The sequence below is a fragment of the Ochotona princeps genome, chromosome 16, assembly GCF_030435755.1.
Source record: "Ochotona princeps isolate mOchPri1 chromosome 16, mOchPri1.hap1, whole genome shotgun sequence".
Taxonomy (NCBI): Eukaryota; Metazoa; Chordata; class Mammalia; order Lagomorpha; family Ochotonidae; genus Ochotona; species Ochotona princeps.
In genome coordinates, this window is record NC_080847.1 from 5,270,240 (window position 1) to 5,285,205 (window position 14,966).

At 41.3% G+C, this 14,966-nt stretch overlaps 1 long non-coding RNA gene and 1 other non-coding gene across 2 annotated transcripts in view; one reads left to right on the plus strand and one right to left on the minus strand.

Moving 5' to 3' along the window:
* Window positions 1-9,298: 9,298 nt before the first annotated feature.
* Window positions 9,299-14,966, plus strand: part of LOC131482194 (uncharacterized) — a 241,024-nt gene continuing 235,356 nt past the window's right edge. Inside the window, exon 1 of the long non-coding RNA XR_009246798.1 lies at window positions 9,299-9,396. This is a non-coding gene — a long non-coding RNA (uncharacterized LOC131482194). The remainder of the gene's footprint in view (window positions 9,397-14,966) is intronic.
* Window positions 13,560-13,664, minus strand: LOC118757739 (U6 spliceosomal RNA). Its single transcript, XR_004995346.1, has one exon. It is a non-coding gene; the product is annotated as a U6 spliceosomal RNA (small nuclear RNA).

Below are 14,966 nucleotides of genomic sequence, written 5' to 3' on the forward strand. Positions count from 1 at the left end.
TCCTTTATTTTCCCACCATTCTTTCTTTCACTCTTCATGGTTATTGTCAATATGTTCCTATGATTTCTGTGGCTCTGAATTCAGTCTCCATCAAGGGCTCTGATGAGTCTGTAACATCTTGTCTTTTCAAGAGAGGTTGTGGTTTCCAAGAAAGGTTCCAGATGAGAGTTTTGGTTTTGGGTTTGGTTGGGGGGGGGAGCAAGGGGAACAATATTGCACTCATTGCATGGGGGTAATATTTGTATTCTTAAGAAAGTATTCAGATAAAAAGCATTTTGTGCTTACTTTATCAAGTATCTCTTTGGCTGCCCTGAGATAAAATTTATTTCCCTTTGACACGTTGAAGAAGATCAATCTATTAATGCACTCACTGTTGTAAATGATCCTTTTATGATGCTCTGGTGCCCTCCCTAGTGTGTAGCAGCATTTAAATACCTTGCCGGACTCCGTCTGGTAATGTATTATTTAGAATTGTTGCATCTGTATTCCTGAGAGTGTTGAAGTATTTCAACTTACAGAGCCACGTCCACTTTCTCAAGCAGACGGACTTGTGTGGCCTTTTTATACTTTGCAGATAAGGTTGCATGTTGGGGAAATTAGTTAATACTTCAGATGCCTGTCTACCAGTCCTCTGGACCAAGGGCCATTTTTCGTTAGGCTTTGTGTGAAAATTGTTTTCCCCATTCTGTTTAAATATATAGTTATTGATTTAGGCAGATGAATTAATTTTACTTGTCTCCTGGAAAAATGTTTTTAACATTTTATTGTATTTTTTCAAAACAATCAGTAGGATTCCATATTTTATTCTCTTTAATAAAAGCTTCTTATGTATACATTGTTCTTTTGTATTTCGTCTCCCATCCCCCACCCATATGTGTGAGAAATTTCTTGAACCCATTTTATTTTCTAGCTTACATTTAAAAAATCAGGTCTTAGACATATTGATTTGTTGGGTTCCTTTTATTTTTCTTAATTTAATAAATTATTATTATCTGTAATTTCTTTATTGATTTTGTAGGCTTTATTTTTCAGTTTAAATGGATATATACATGTTGGCATCTATAGATCTGCATTATATAGATACATGATGCATATAGTTTGTGTATGTATACATATATATTTAGGAGAGCATACTTATAAATATATATAACATCTAAAGTTAAAATTTTTTCATATACTAAATATTTAAACATACTTCATATGTATGTAATGTATATTAATTTGTATATGTATATTTGCATGCTGCAGAAGTTTTGTGGAAAATGGAATTAAAGGTATGTTAAGAAATGGGCATTTAGCCTAGTGATTAAGAAGGCCATGCCCCAGGTTGAGTCCAAGCTCTGGCTGTCAGCTGCAGCTCCCTGTTGAAGCTGTTCCTAGGAAGCAGCAATGGCGGATCAGGTCGTTTGATTCCTAGCCAACTCCTGCCTGTGGCCCAGCCCTGGCTGTTGAGGGTACTGAGGAGTGAACCAGCAGGTGGGCCCTCTTTCTTTCTGTCTCTGTACCTCTCAGATAACATGATTTCAAGTTTGACATACAAATTTTAGAATCAATACACACAAAGAATCAAAATAGTTTGCAAAATGCATATTGTGAAAAAGCTATACATAAATTTCAAGCAAGTTTTGAACTGTCATAAGCTTATCTTTAAATTCCATATTTAGGAACTTTTTGAAGCACTTTCATATTGTATAAACATATATAACACTTAAAATTAGAAAGTTACTTAACATTACAGCATTTAACACATTTTTTGATTTATTTATCAAATGTTGGCATCTTATATGTTAGATAAACCCAAGCAATAGAGTTGAAGCTTATAATTTTGATCATTCTCTGACCCATGAGAAATTTGAAGGTAAATTTATTTAAATATATATTTGCTTTAACCTTTGCTCTACATGACTAGTCTTACTGCTTTCTGTTAAACCGTGGTGTTCTGAAGACTTGTGGATTTTGGAACTTCATTTTTATGATCACTTTTTCAAAGTAAAGTTGTCATTTATAAATAAGGCACCATATTATTCTGCCACTTTTAAATAAATCCTAGGTATTAATTAAGATATTCCGTGTCTTAATTTTCATCTCAGTATTTTTAAAATAACTCAGTGCCTCTTTTATTGGCTGTCTGGTGAGCAACTAAAGAACAAACTGGCTAGTCCTCTTGGTTGTTCCAAAAGACATTTTGTGGGGAAAATGTCATCACATATTACCATTCACTCATCCATAAAACTCTCATTGAGCATCTAATATGCAATCATCAAGGAGTGCATCTATGAAAGTAGAATTGTAAGTAAAACAGATCTGGTCTGCACTCTGCCTCAGGGGCCAGATGGCCTGTCCTACACTCCGACAAAACAATTAAAGCTGAATTGTAGGTCACCTGTTCCTAGGAATCACTCTCTGAGCTGGGAGAGGAAGCCAGGACGAATCCCTGTGGTTCCCTCATGTCTTGGAGAAGACAGTGCATCAGGGTGAGTTTTGTGAGGAGGAACTGCTGGCAAGGAAAGTGATGTGACCAACAGTGTCATAGCCTTGGGCTAAGCGAAAACCAGCAATTAGCTGGAAAGAGATCTGCACGCTGCTCCCCCCGCAAAAATGAACATGGACAAAAGCGTTCCTTATATTTTGTATGTACATACACAAGAAAGGGGAAAGGTGTGGGAGAGATCTCTCTTGAACTAGGAACAAGTAAGATTACAATCCATTGGCACACCCTGGAAGACCGGATTGAGACCGCCGGGAAAGTCCTGAGGTTACATTTTGCTTTTTGAAGAATGCTGCCAAATTGCTAATTTGGACTCAGATTCTTTTTCTGCAACATGGCTTTCTCTGACCTCGAAGGAGCTTGAGTGTAGGCAGCCGAGTGTCTTAATGGTTGAGAAGTGCCAACTCGGCTTCTCCTCCTATAAACTCTCTGGTGGATTGGTCCATAGGGTTAAATGGCTCATTGCAATTCAGCAAAGTGGGTTTTATGTGCAATTAATGTTGTTAATTTGGTTAAATGTCAAAGTATACATTTTTTTGGGGAAAAAAGAAGTTCTTGCAATGCATTCTCCACCCCCAGCCCCATTAAATATCAAGGGGTGAGGTGTTATTCACAAACAAATGTAGAGGCAATCGCACTCAGCAGCTGCTCGAAACGAATGGATGGTACCTCCTTTAAATGTCCCCCTGGGAAATGAGATGTAATGTATCAGCGTATCTGAGTTTAGAGTCAGACTTATGGGGACAGTTGAGAAAACCATCTAGGAAAATAACCACTCTTCCCACCTGGTCCTTAAAGAAGAAAGAGGCACCTTTATTCAATTATCGGTCACTGTGTTTTAATTCCTCTGGTATTTTAATATTTCTTCCATACATTTCCATATTGTTTGCTCTTGGAAGTCCCAGATGTGCCTAATTGATTCTGGGTACTTGAAGTTTGGAGATCGTTACTGTGTCCTTTTATAATAGCCATTTTTGTTACATAAACTCTACCATATATTTAGGTAAAATAGGTACAGTAAAGGTTCATGTGGCAAAAATGCAAATATGCTAAATCATTTTATTTTTCAGCCTTGGAATTGTATGCTACTAAACTGCAACAAGAGTTATCTTTCTAAAATCACAGGGAAAAATAAATTTAGGAATCGGTACCTTATAATTTCTCTCATTTTTATTCTAATATTTTCCTTAAAAATTTTATCCATATTATAGCTCTGTGCTGCTGCTTAAATTATGCTGTATCCAAGTGAAGTATAGATGTGACTGGTAGATGTCCTAGATATTTCTAATTTCATGTCTTGTCCTCTGTTAAAAATAACTCCATTTATATTGCTTCTCTGTCTTAAAGCTTCATGGAATAGTACATTGATTAACGTCTGTCTGCCTCATTCTTGACTTTTATACCACACTTGATGGGGCAGTTCAGTCAGTTCCTTGTAAACCTCAACTACTTTGTCTCTCTTCCATCTGTTGCACCAGCCGTCTTACTCTCAGCATACCTTCCTTTATTTTATTCTCAGACAGAAAATACTTCTAGGTCCAAGATGCGGCATCTTTGGAGACAGCTTTACCTTTGCTCCTAGGTTAGGGGGTCAACGACTTCCCTAGTGGTTCTTCTGTGTCATCGATGATCCTAAAAGGACAATTTATCACCAAAAAAATGTTTCTCTTATGCATCCTCTCTGAAGTGCATTCTGAGAGATATACCATAGTGGTTTGTTGGTCTGTCTCAGCAGGGCCAGCTACCTGGGTGTGTGACTGACCAGTTACTGGGGTTCATCTATACTTGACCATGTATACATGGGGTTCACATTTGCTTTAATGCTCCACTATTGCTCTATTAAAAGCGTAGGTAATCTTGTAAGAAGATATCCCATCTTGGTTTTGCACTGGATCCCAGAGATGACAGAGCCAGTTTAATTTTTTGTATGAGAGTCCAGCCATTCTTTGCCACCAGCCTGGCAAATGTAGTTGCTCAGTAGATAAGAGTTTCCATGTTCCTGATCTCAGGAGGGTCAGGAATATATATGGAGCTCTCTGGAGCTGGGAGAAAACATTAATATCCCCTAACATTCCAAGGGAAAAGTTGAGTTCAACAGTGATTTAATTTAACATGACAAGGAATGTGCAATTGCACTGGGTGGAAAATTCATTCACTGATAACATTTTTATGAAAGAAATGAAGCAAAGTTCAAAGAACTTTTCAATTCTGGGGAGGTTGGTAATGTTTTGTCTGGGAAGCACTCTGAATTTGGGAGCCATGAAGGTGACAGTCATTTGAGGGATGCTGTGGAGTCCTGTGTGTCACTTTAATTATGTGAATAAATACTGTGCTCTAGTTGCCCTTTATGTGTTCTCTGCACTGTGCAAAAATTACCTCTAAACATTGCCCTAATAATGGATCATCATTTCCTATGGGACAAGCTATGTTCAGAAACTAAAAAGGTAAAAACAGAAAACAAACCAACATTATTCCTTTATTTCTCCTATACCTGTGTCCCGAACCTTTATTGCATCCCCACTATCTAGTGGAAAAAGCAAGCAAAAAGCTCTTCCACTGAAGGCATTAAAAACATGTGTCAACCTGGGTGTATATTTTTCTGCTAAAGTCGCTGACTTCAGGGACTAGGGAGAATATTTTTCCAGAACTGGGGGAGATACAAGTTGCAGTCAATCTATGAAATAGGATCACTTTGGAAAAGAGGTCAGAATGGGAAGATACATTCGTGGAGGGAATAGGTCAACGGACAGTTCGTCATGGAGGCATGTGTGTGTCCCTCCACTCTACGTCTCACCTCCCCCTCCTTCTTCTCCCTCCCCCCATTTGATTTCCATGCTCTGTAGAAGTTATGAAACCTCACCATTCTCAAGAAGAACTGGGGTGAAGTTTGTGCATCCCAGGGTGGTTGTCATGGCTGTAGGAGCCATCCCTAACCTAGGGGTCCACTGCTTGGAAGTGTACAAAATGAGCTTAGTTGAACAGGGCAGTGATGTAGCTCTCTGTTAGTGTTCTTGGTGTTATAAAATGTTCCTTGATCAGGATACTAGTGTTGCTTAAATTTGTCTCCATTTGTTCCCCCTTTCTCCCTTTGAGTTTTGTAAGGGAGATAACATGTACAGAGTTTGATAGTGAAGAAGTTGCAAGTTATTGTAGCTGATCTTTGCACCCAGACCTCAATGTGGGTGCAGTAACCAATTCTTCTAGTGTGGATGGGTTGATTTGAGCTCTGGAACAATACCCCACACAACCAGTGCTTGAAAAATGATAACAGAAAGCAAGAAACAATGCTGTTACTCCAGCCTGCAGTTGAATGCTAAGTGGATAAGAAAGGAGTTTTAATCAGCCTCCAGTGTGGGATTCAGTCTGGTTGTACACAAAGGAGTGGACAGACAGGGTGAGACTAAGAGGCAGTAATATGAGGGAACTTCAAAACACTGGTGAAAAATGTGCAAAATATGTTGAAATCATATTTATGAGGGGGGTCTTCAAATATCCATAAAAAGACTGTAAAAAAACTACACATGGCTTTAGATATTATTTTCATGCCAAAATAAACAACTTTTAATTCTATTTCTCACCAATTTTTGAAAACACTTGTATACGTAGAATAAGTACAGTGACAGTACCCTCAGAGAAATAGGGCTAACTCAAAAGCATGGTCCGACTCTAGCAACACTTGCTCATGGAGAAGGGAATGTTTCAGGGAGGAGGCTCCATTCAGAGGGCTCTTCAGTGATCATTCCTTGCAGATCTGTTGTGGTGTCTCTCAAGGCAACCACAGACTCCTCAGAAGATGACACTCAATGGAGTCACCTTCTTCCATCCTGCATAAGAGGTGGAACACATTGTGGGTCTTCATGGAATTTTAAACTCAGATGCCAAGAAGAAAATTGCATTTGTTTGTGTAATAAATAAAAATGCATCTGGACCTGCCAACCACTAGGCAGGGCTGCAGAAGATATATAATACAATTAGTTCTTGCTGGGAGTTGCCAGCTGACAATGAGGCGAGATTTATGTGTTAGCTTTTTCCATAAGTACAATTTTATTTGAGAAGTGCAGACTGAAGATATAAAGAATTAATCCAGGGGTCTGCATTGTGGGATGTTTCCTCTGTAATATTAAAATAAATATTACCCCTCTATCCAATTACATAAAATTATGTTAATAATATCTTCTTTGTTGTTGTTGTCTGCCTGTTTCATCTTTGCAGCCAAAGAATTGATTAAAAGCAGTGACTGGCTTTCTTTCAGAAAGAGGGTTTTGTGTTTTGTTGTTATTATCATCCAGGTCAGAGGAGTATAATTATTTCTTTTACTTAAAAGCAACTCTCCTGATGGAGGCTTTGGTGAGCATTGGGGCTGCTGTTCAGAGACAGCTTTTGTTCTGTGCTCCCACAACTTCTAGTTCCTCCCTTAGGACAAACCTGAACTTTTAGGAATAGCAAACTAGTCCTATGAATAGTAAACTGTTCCTAGATTCATACTCTGAATTGAATATGTGGACTTGAGGGTATGTAAGTTTACCTTAATTTTTTTTAGAAAACAGAAGTTAAAATTAACTTATTTTGGTGCAAATGTTTTGAAATTATACATAGTTTTTTTCTCTTTTCTATTGTACCTATTTTCCATGAGCTTTGCCTAGAAGTGTGAGTGGGATTTTGGTCAAGTTAAAGGAGTGAATCCATGCGATAGACTGAGAGTAACATTGCTGCGGTACGGATGAGTTATTTCTTGCAATGCTGTTATTTCACAATTCTTTTTGCTGGAGGCTACTACTAAGAGTTTATCCTAGGCCAGGCACGTTCTATTCAGATTTTCGTTACTTTAAAACACCTGAGAGAAGATAACTTATGAAGGAAGAAGGTTTATTTTGGCTCAGGTTTGTGGGTGCCCAGTTCAGGCTTGGGCGGCCCTTAGGGGTCTGACATCTATTAGAGGCTGGCAGTGGCAGAACCTATGGGGAGGATGGATCACATGGTGAGCTAGGAAGCAAAGACAGGAAACGTGTCTTTGGCTTGCTGAATCAAACCTGTTTACAAGACTTGCCTTCCTCCAAGTGACCTTCAGACCTACTGCTAGGCCTACCACCCAAACATCACAGTTGTATCATGCCTCCACTCTAAAAGTCCAAATCATTAACCATTGACATAAAGTTCAGTCACCTGCAGGAGTTAGGGGAGCATGAATTCCAAAACCTTTGTTCCAAAATAAACTTATGTGTGATTTCAGTTCCCCCATTAATTTACTGCTGTCGTAATATTGACATTCATTCACAAAGACATAACCAGGAGGCATACCCAGTCACCTCATTATTTTCAATGAAAGCTACTAGAAGTATAGTCCTTTGTCAGGTGCCTTGCACAGTCTGCTGGATCCTTATCTGTGGCAAGAGCAGCGAGAAGGCTGAGAGAGCAATGAGAAATGTTCTTAGCAATTTGGCACTGCCATCTTACATCTGTGAGATTGAATAGAGATCAAAATTGAGCTTGTTCCTTGCATTTTGTTTATTTTCTAGCAGTTATTTTGTGTTCATAGGGTGTTGGATTTTATAACAGATAACTTGAAAAGTGCAGTTCCTGAGAGGTAGAATTTTTCTCCTTTATCACATTTTCCACAGAGGCCACTGCAAAATTAAAGCTCAACAGGTCCCAGGAATGTTGCTTAACATTACATGAGCTTTGACCATGGCCCTAAAACCTGTTCTATCCTTTGGATTCTGCTGCTGGGGAAGAGAAGGAAAAGAAAAAAAAAAGTGAGAATTTCTCACAGTTTCTTATGTCTTTATTGTGTGTGCAAAGAAGTATAATCAGAGCCTTTTCAAGGGACAGAAATCCGTGGACACATGGGCTACAGGCCCTAAAGGAGCAGAACCAGGATCCATAGACCAGTGAGCCTCCCAAGGGTGGATGCTTTCCCTCTGTGTGCTTCCCTTGCTGAGCTGACTCCAGGGAGCACGTGTGCACTCCTCCCTTCACCAGGGCGCAGCGTGCAGCCCCTCGTAGCAGGTGGCCTCTCACTGACTCCTGGGAGCTCTTTTATAGGGAGAAGTCCAAGTCACGGAGGGGTTAGCAAATTGAATGAAAACCCAGCTAAGCGCTGTCTGACATCGATTCTCCTCAGTGAGGGTCAGTGGAGCTCAGCAGTTTGTTTCTTAGGTTTTAGAGTCAAACTGCGTTCATGCCCGCCAAAGATGAGGGTGGCGGTGGCACGGCTGCCACATAGAGTTGTGCAGACTGCGCACTCTACAATGTCAAGGGCTGCCATTAACCTTATCATCTGTGTAACGGAGCTTGTGCATGCATGGCATGGCCTGCATGGCTGAAACAGCAAGCCCAGCTGGGACAGGCAACAGAGTCTAAAACATGCTGTTTCAAACAGTCCCAAAGGTATAGACCCCACGATGCACACTGTGGAAAGCGCCACCCTCCTCCCTGCTCTCAGAGAGAATGCCTCTACACACCCCCTGCTGCCCCATTGTCCTGCCCTTGATGCAGGTCACTGATCAGAAACAAAGCAAGATGAGCTTGTGATACACCCTTTGTCAGACCTTTAATCTCTGGTCCACTGTGCTTTGATGAAATGTGAAAGTAGATTATGGGCTGTGAAGCACTATAGAACTCCCTTAGGTAATGATGAAAACTTAGTAAATGCTGCCAATGACAATAAAGGAAGAATGAGGTCATAGGAAGACATACTCATGTTTCAGCTACTTGTTGTTTCCAAAGGTCTAGGTTCTCCCAAAAAACGAAGCAAGCATTTATTCTGATTGATACCTCTATTGACCTCTCAGGAAGACTTGGTGAAGAGATGGCGCTCAATAAATGCTGACCAGTGAAGGAAGGAATGAAGAAATGAAGGGCAGGTGAAGTGATTGAGTGAACCAGGTTGTGGAGCAATGAGAAACCAGGTACTTGCTGTCTGTATGTGGAACTTTTGGCAGTGGAAAAATGAGTGCTGCTTATACTATGGAGCCTCTGTGTATGTAAATTACCTATTGTGGAAATCAGTGATTGCTGAGTCCCACTGATACACAAGCACTGTATTAGGGCCCCTTCCACAAGCTGCTTCAATTCCTCATTGATTCCATAGTATAATGGCTCTCATCCCATCTTAGAGGCTAAGTAATTGACTGTAGGTTCACACATGAACATTACAGTTGTAGGATTTGAACACAGACCCACATCACTGCAGAAACCACATTTGTTTTCTGTTGTGCTTGTTCAGTCAAAATTGCTCCATACTTCCATTGAGATACTGAAACTTTCTTTTGGAGCCACAGGCTTTTCAAGGTGCAATGGGTTGTGTCCTTGCATCTGTTATCAGATTCTTGTCTTTGCTGAGAAATCCTTTCTTCTTTGAGCATCCAGGGAAAGAGAGGTCTGGCTTTAGGAACAAGGATGAGGGGGAAACCACAAGTCTTGTGACTCGGTCGGCCTGGGCCCAGAGTTCCTTCCAACATGAACGTACTGTTGTGGCCTGTGGGGTCTTGTTCTTGACCAGAGCTGAATTGCTGGCTGAGGAGGGCTCTCTATAAGTCAGGGGGACACAATGAAATAAGATAATGCATACTTTCTTAGGGAGGGGGAAAGGAAGGGAAGAAGAGCAGGGAAGATAAGAGGAAAATTTTATGAGTTGATTGCTGATTTATTAAAGTGGTCTTTTGCCTTTGATGATCGGAGATAGAAACCACAGAAGAGTGTGAGATTCAGGATCATGAAACAAGAGAAAGGAAGTCATCTGCTTTCCCTGTCATTTGATGCTGTTAGGTACCAAGGGGGAGTTTGCAAACGGCTGCCTCATGCTTTATTGATGTGGTTAACTTGACTGCAAACTTCTGGATGACTCGGAATAGGTCTGAGGAGGGGAGGTGATTACAGGGAGGTGGAAAGGAAAACAGAGGACCATGGGGAGGAGAGATTGTCAAGCGTCTGCGTCCTTCAGCCTGACAACCTGTCATCTTGATGCCACTGCTTCAGCCAGGGTCTGGAGCTTTCCCAGTGGCCCACGCTAACCTCTGACCAGACTTTTATGTTTGTTAGCCTTTTCTGGGTTCCCTCCTGCTCATGCATGGATACCGATACCGAGTCATCAGTGTTCATTTGTTTTTTGCTCCAGGGTAGTGGGGTTACGGCAGACCTCCTGGCCCCAAGGCTGCCCCTTAAAGAGGACATCGTACAGAGTCTATAGGCGGGCAGGCAGCTTGACAGTGGATGAATGTCCCTCTTTCCTGCTTTGTTTACCAAAAAAAGCCAGTCTTGGGGATGTGTTCAATGGTGTTTATTTGTTCAACAGGAAATAATGTTAAATTTTTATGATGATCATTAAGAAACTTGCTGACTGTGGTGAGTGTGCCTTTTGATCCCTGGTGCTACCCTTACATAGCATTGCCATGCTGTTTGGGAACCCCAGGAACCTCCCTTCGGTCCCTGGTGCTGCCCTTACTGCCCAGGTGAACTCCTGGTCAGTAGACAGTAGCATTGCCATGCTGTTTGGGAAACCCTAGGAACCTCCCTTTGGTTCCTGGTGCTGCCCTTAAGTAGCATTGCCACGCTGTTTGGGAAACTCCAGGAACCTCCCTTTGGTCCTTGGTGCTGCCCTTACTGCCCAGGTGAACTCCTGGTCAGTAGACAGTAGCATTGCCATGCTACTGTTTGGGAAACCCCAGGAACCTCCCTTTGCCATGCTCAGCATTGGTTGAGCAATATATGCATTTACATATATTGGCCTTATGGGTTGTTTTCAAGAAGTGCTCTTGGAGGATGTCTTTCAGAGTTTCGTGACTCTTGCATGCATGTTGATGTCTTCTGGTATTTTCACTGTGATTTTCACCCCAAGTTCTTGCTCAGGGCAGCACAGCCTCATGTGAATATGCTGTTCTGTCAGGCTCCACATTGTGGCCAGTAAGATTAGTTTTCTGCAAAACCTTCCACTGTCTGTCCTTTGGTAGGCAGATGCTGGGCAGTTAGCCACCAACTCATTCCTTTTTCTTCCAGGCAGAGATTTGTGGAAAAGAAAATGAAAACCCTGTGGTTGTATGGGATGAAAATTTGTTTCCACATAACTCAGCGTTCTGGGACCTTCCTATCGCTTAGGTTTGATCAGTAACTGACTGGGTTCCCATGCTCCTTATAAACTTTTAGCCCACAGCAGATGTTAGGGTTGTGTCCTCCTCCTATGTGATTTGATGAACTTGCTCCTGACCACAGGAGAGTGTCCTTGGTAGGATGGGTGTGGCTGTGACTTTTTGCTGTTCTGCAGAGATGTCTAGTTTTATTTCTGACTGAGTGACCAATAGAAGACGACAGAATGATGTTCGGAAACAGGTGTGGTCACATTGAGCCAAGCCTTGCAGCTTCATCCCATATGTCTTAGAACCCTCACTGAAAGGATGTCCTTTCTGCCAAGCCAAGGATCAGTCCCCAAGGAGAGACCATGTGCATGCAGACTGTTGCTTTATCAGACCCAGGTGAACTCCTGGTCAGTAGACAGCAGCAGCAATCCACCTCCCCAGCCTTCTCCATCCTTTGAGTAAAGATGCCACCTTGGAAGTGATCCTATTATGCCTGTCATCCAGCAGGCACCACACCAGGCCAGAGATGAACTACCTGTCTGAGGAATTAGTCAATCCCCAACTTGTGAGCAAAGTGGTCCTTTACTTAAGTTTACAGTCTGGGAATTATTCGGCATGTGGCAAGAATGAGAATACTCGGTGACCAGAATGAATTGTTAGCTTTTGGGATTCCAAACTCTAAAAAAACCATGCCTGAATATAAAGAGAGAAGAGAAGAGAAGAGAAGGGAAGGGAAGGGGAGGAAAGGGGAGGGGAGGGGAAGGGAAGGGAAAGGAAGGGAAGGGAAGGGAAGAGAAAGCAGTGTTCACACCCTCTATCTCTGCCTCACCAACTCTTCATGCGTTTCTTCATTGCTTGCTATCCCATCAGTCCGATTACCTACTTTCCCAATTTAGTGTTCTATGTGAGCATTGTTTCCTAGTTTCAGAATGAGTTTATAAAATGCCATAAGAAGAGTTTTCTCTGGTTAATTTTTAGGCTTGAGGCAATCATCCCTGGAGTTGAATCCCTTTTGGGTTTTACCAGACAAATTCATCAGGATGGCAGAAAGATGAATGAATGGTTGTAGTCTTAGAGAGCTCTAGATCCTATTATAAGATAGTGTGGTTTCACTGCCACGTATTCAGTACAGTCATTCTGTAGCAGTTTCTTGCAGTATAGTGTTGAGGAAAAAAGCAACTCTGAGGCTCATACTCAGCTCTGTGGGAAAGGATATTCACAGTCACTTGTGAGGTCTCCCATGCCTTACCTCAGTGCTCCTCTCACAGCAGGTGCTTGTGGAGCTCCAGAACTCCCAAGGAGCACCATCAATGTTGGCTGGCTCCTGAGAAAGTGTCAGTAAATTACAACTGAGAATCTTGGGAACAAGACCCAGAGATGATCCAACTTACTCACATAAACAAGCCCCGCATATGCTCCAGATGTGAGGGATTGTAAAGTATGATGTTTGTATGTAGTACACTGAAATCACACTCACACACCACTCATGACAGCACAGCAAGTAGGAAGTATGTTGAACACGAAATGAGAGACTTGGTAACTAGGGCTTCCAGAATAAAGTACTATAGGTAGGTACTGGATTAAAAAATAGTAATTTATTTCTCACTGTTTTGGAAGCTTGCAGTCTAAGATCGGGATATCATGAGGATTGGTTTCTTTTGATGTCTCTCTCCTTGGCTTGCAAGGGGTTGTCTTCTTTGTGACTTGAGTTGCCTCCCACACCCCACCATGTGTCTGTCATAGCTTCTTCTTATAAGGACACCAACTACATAGGTTTAGGACGCCCCCATATCATCGTGGTCATTTTGATGACCTCTGAAAGGCCCTGTCTCTAAGTACATTCATGTTTTGAGGTACTCAGGGTCAGGATGTCCATGTAGTTCTGGCAGGTCAGATCAGGTCTTAAGAGCCAAGTGGAGCAGACATGAACATAGATTGTCAGCCAGCACATTCAGGTGTGTGTGATTCAATGTTTTGTTTGTTTGTTTGTTTGTTTGTTTTTAAATATGGGATGCTTTACGAATTTGCAAGTCATCCTTGCGCAGGGGCCATGCTAATCTTCTCTGTATCGTTCCAGTTTTAGCATATGTGCTGCCGAAGCGAACATGATTCAATGTTTGTTGTATATTCTCCTTTCCCATTGTAAAACGAGTGAAGCAGAACATCTCAACTATCTTTAGATCTGCCTCTCGGTCTGTTAATTTCAGAGTTTGATTCCAATGATTCCTAATTAGCCCTTTTTGCAGAACTGAGTCTGATAAAAAAAAAAAGCTTTATCAAAAGTTGAAAACTGTTGTCTTGAGGTCGATGAGAAAAAAGAAAAAAAAAACCACATCAACTAGGGGGCAAGTTGATGTTCTTTCATGTACTTGGAAGAGCAGGGGACTGCTCAGGTGCAGGAGTCTTGAGAAGACCTCAGTATACTGCATGTTATGGAAAAGGCCTGCCTTTGTTGGGGACTCTGAAAGAATCTTTGGTTTGTGAATAATTTCAAGGGATGAATCAGTTATGAGCTCTGTCTAGGGGATGTAGGGCAATTGTAACAAGTTCATTGTCATATGCAATATGGATGCCATAGTGTCAGGGGTGGGCCTAAGGCATGCTGGGCATGGTCAGGTATTTCACATACACAGCATTTAACTCTTGGCAAGCTGTAAAGGAAAGATAGAAAACCAGCTGAAGAATTAGATGCCTATAAATCTAACCTGGCTTCGGATCACAGCCCCACGATCAGGATGCTATTGGTGCCACACAAGCCTGAGTTTCCTCACTTGCAATTACAAATCAGCCCAAAGTCTGTTCTACAGGAGGATACTGATTAGTGGAATTAAAGAATAAATTCTTTTTATGCCAAAAACTGAAACACATGCCTGTGAGTACAAAAGTCTGTGATTGGATAGCTGATCACCATTCCATCATCAACAGCGTCACCATAGTGAGTTAAGGGTCAGCGTTACTTAGCTTGCCCTATCATAGGGAGTATCTACAGTCGTGCTAATACCCCAATTTATGTTGCTTGCTTCTTGTAGAAAGAACATTACTCCAATTTCAACTACTTTTCAGTATTCCTAATTATTTGAAGGAGAATGTCCCTATTGGGCGCGATTGGGGCTTGAATGCTTCTCTGGCCCTTGTATCACAGAGAGCAAGCCTGAGGCTCAGAATATCAGGTGGTAAATAATACACATCCAGAACTTAACAATGTGGCTTTTATTATCAGTTCTTTGCATTTGTATATTGTATATAGTAATTAGTGGTAGCTTTACATTTAAAGATGTGATTAAAATTTCTTACACAATATAATTAGCAGAAAGGGTAAAATAGTGAGTAGATTAGAAATAAGTAAAAAAGTACAAAATACATTGACATGACAACAATGCAAATAAGTACATGAATAAAAAAGGCAA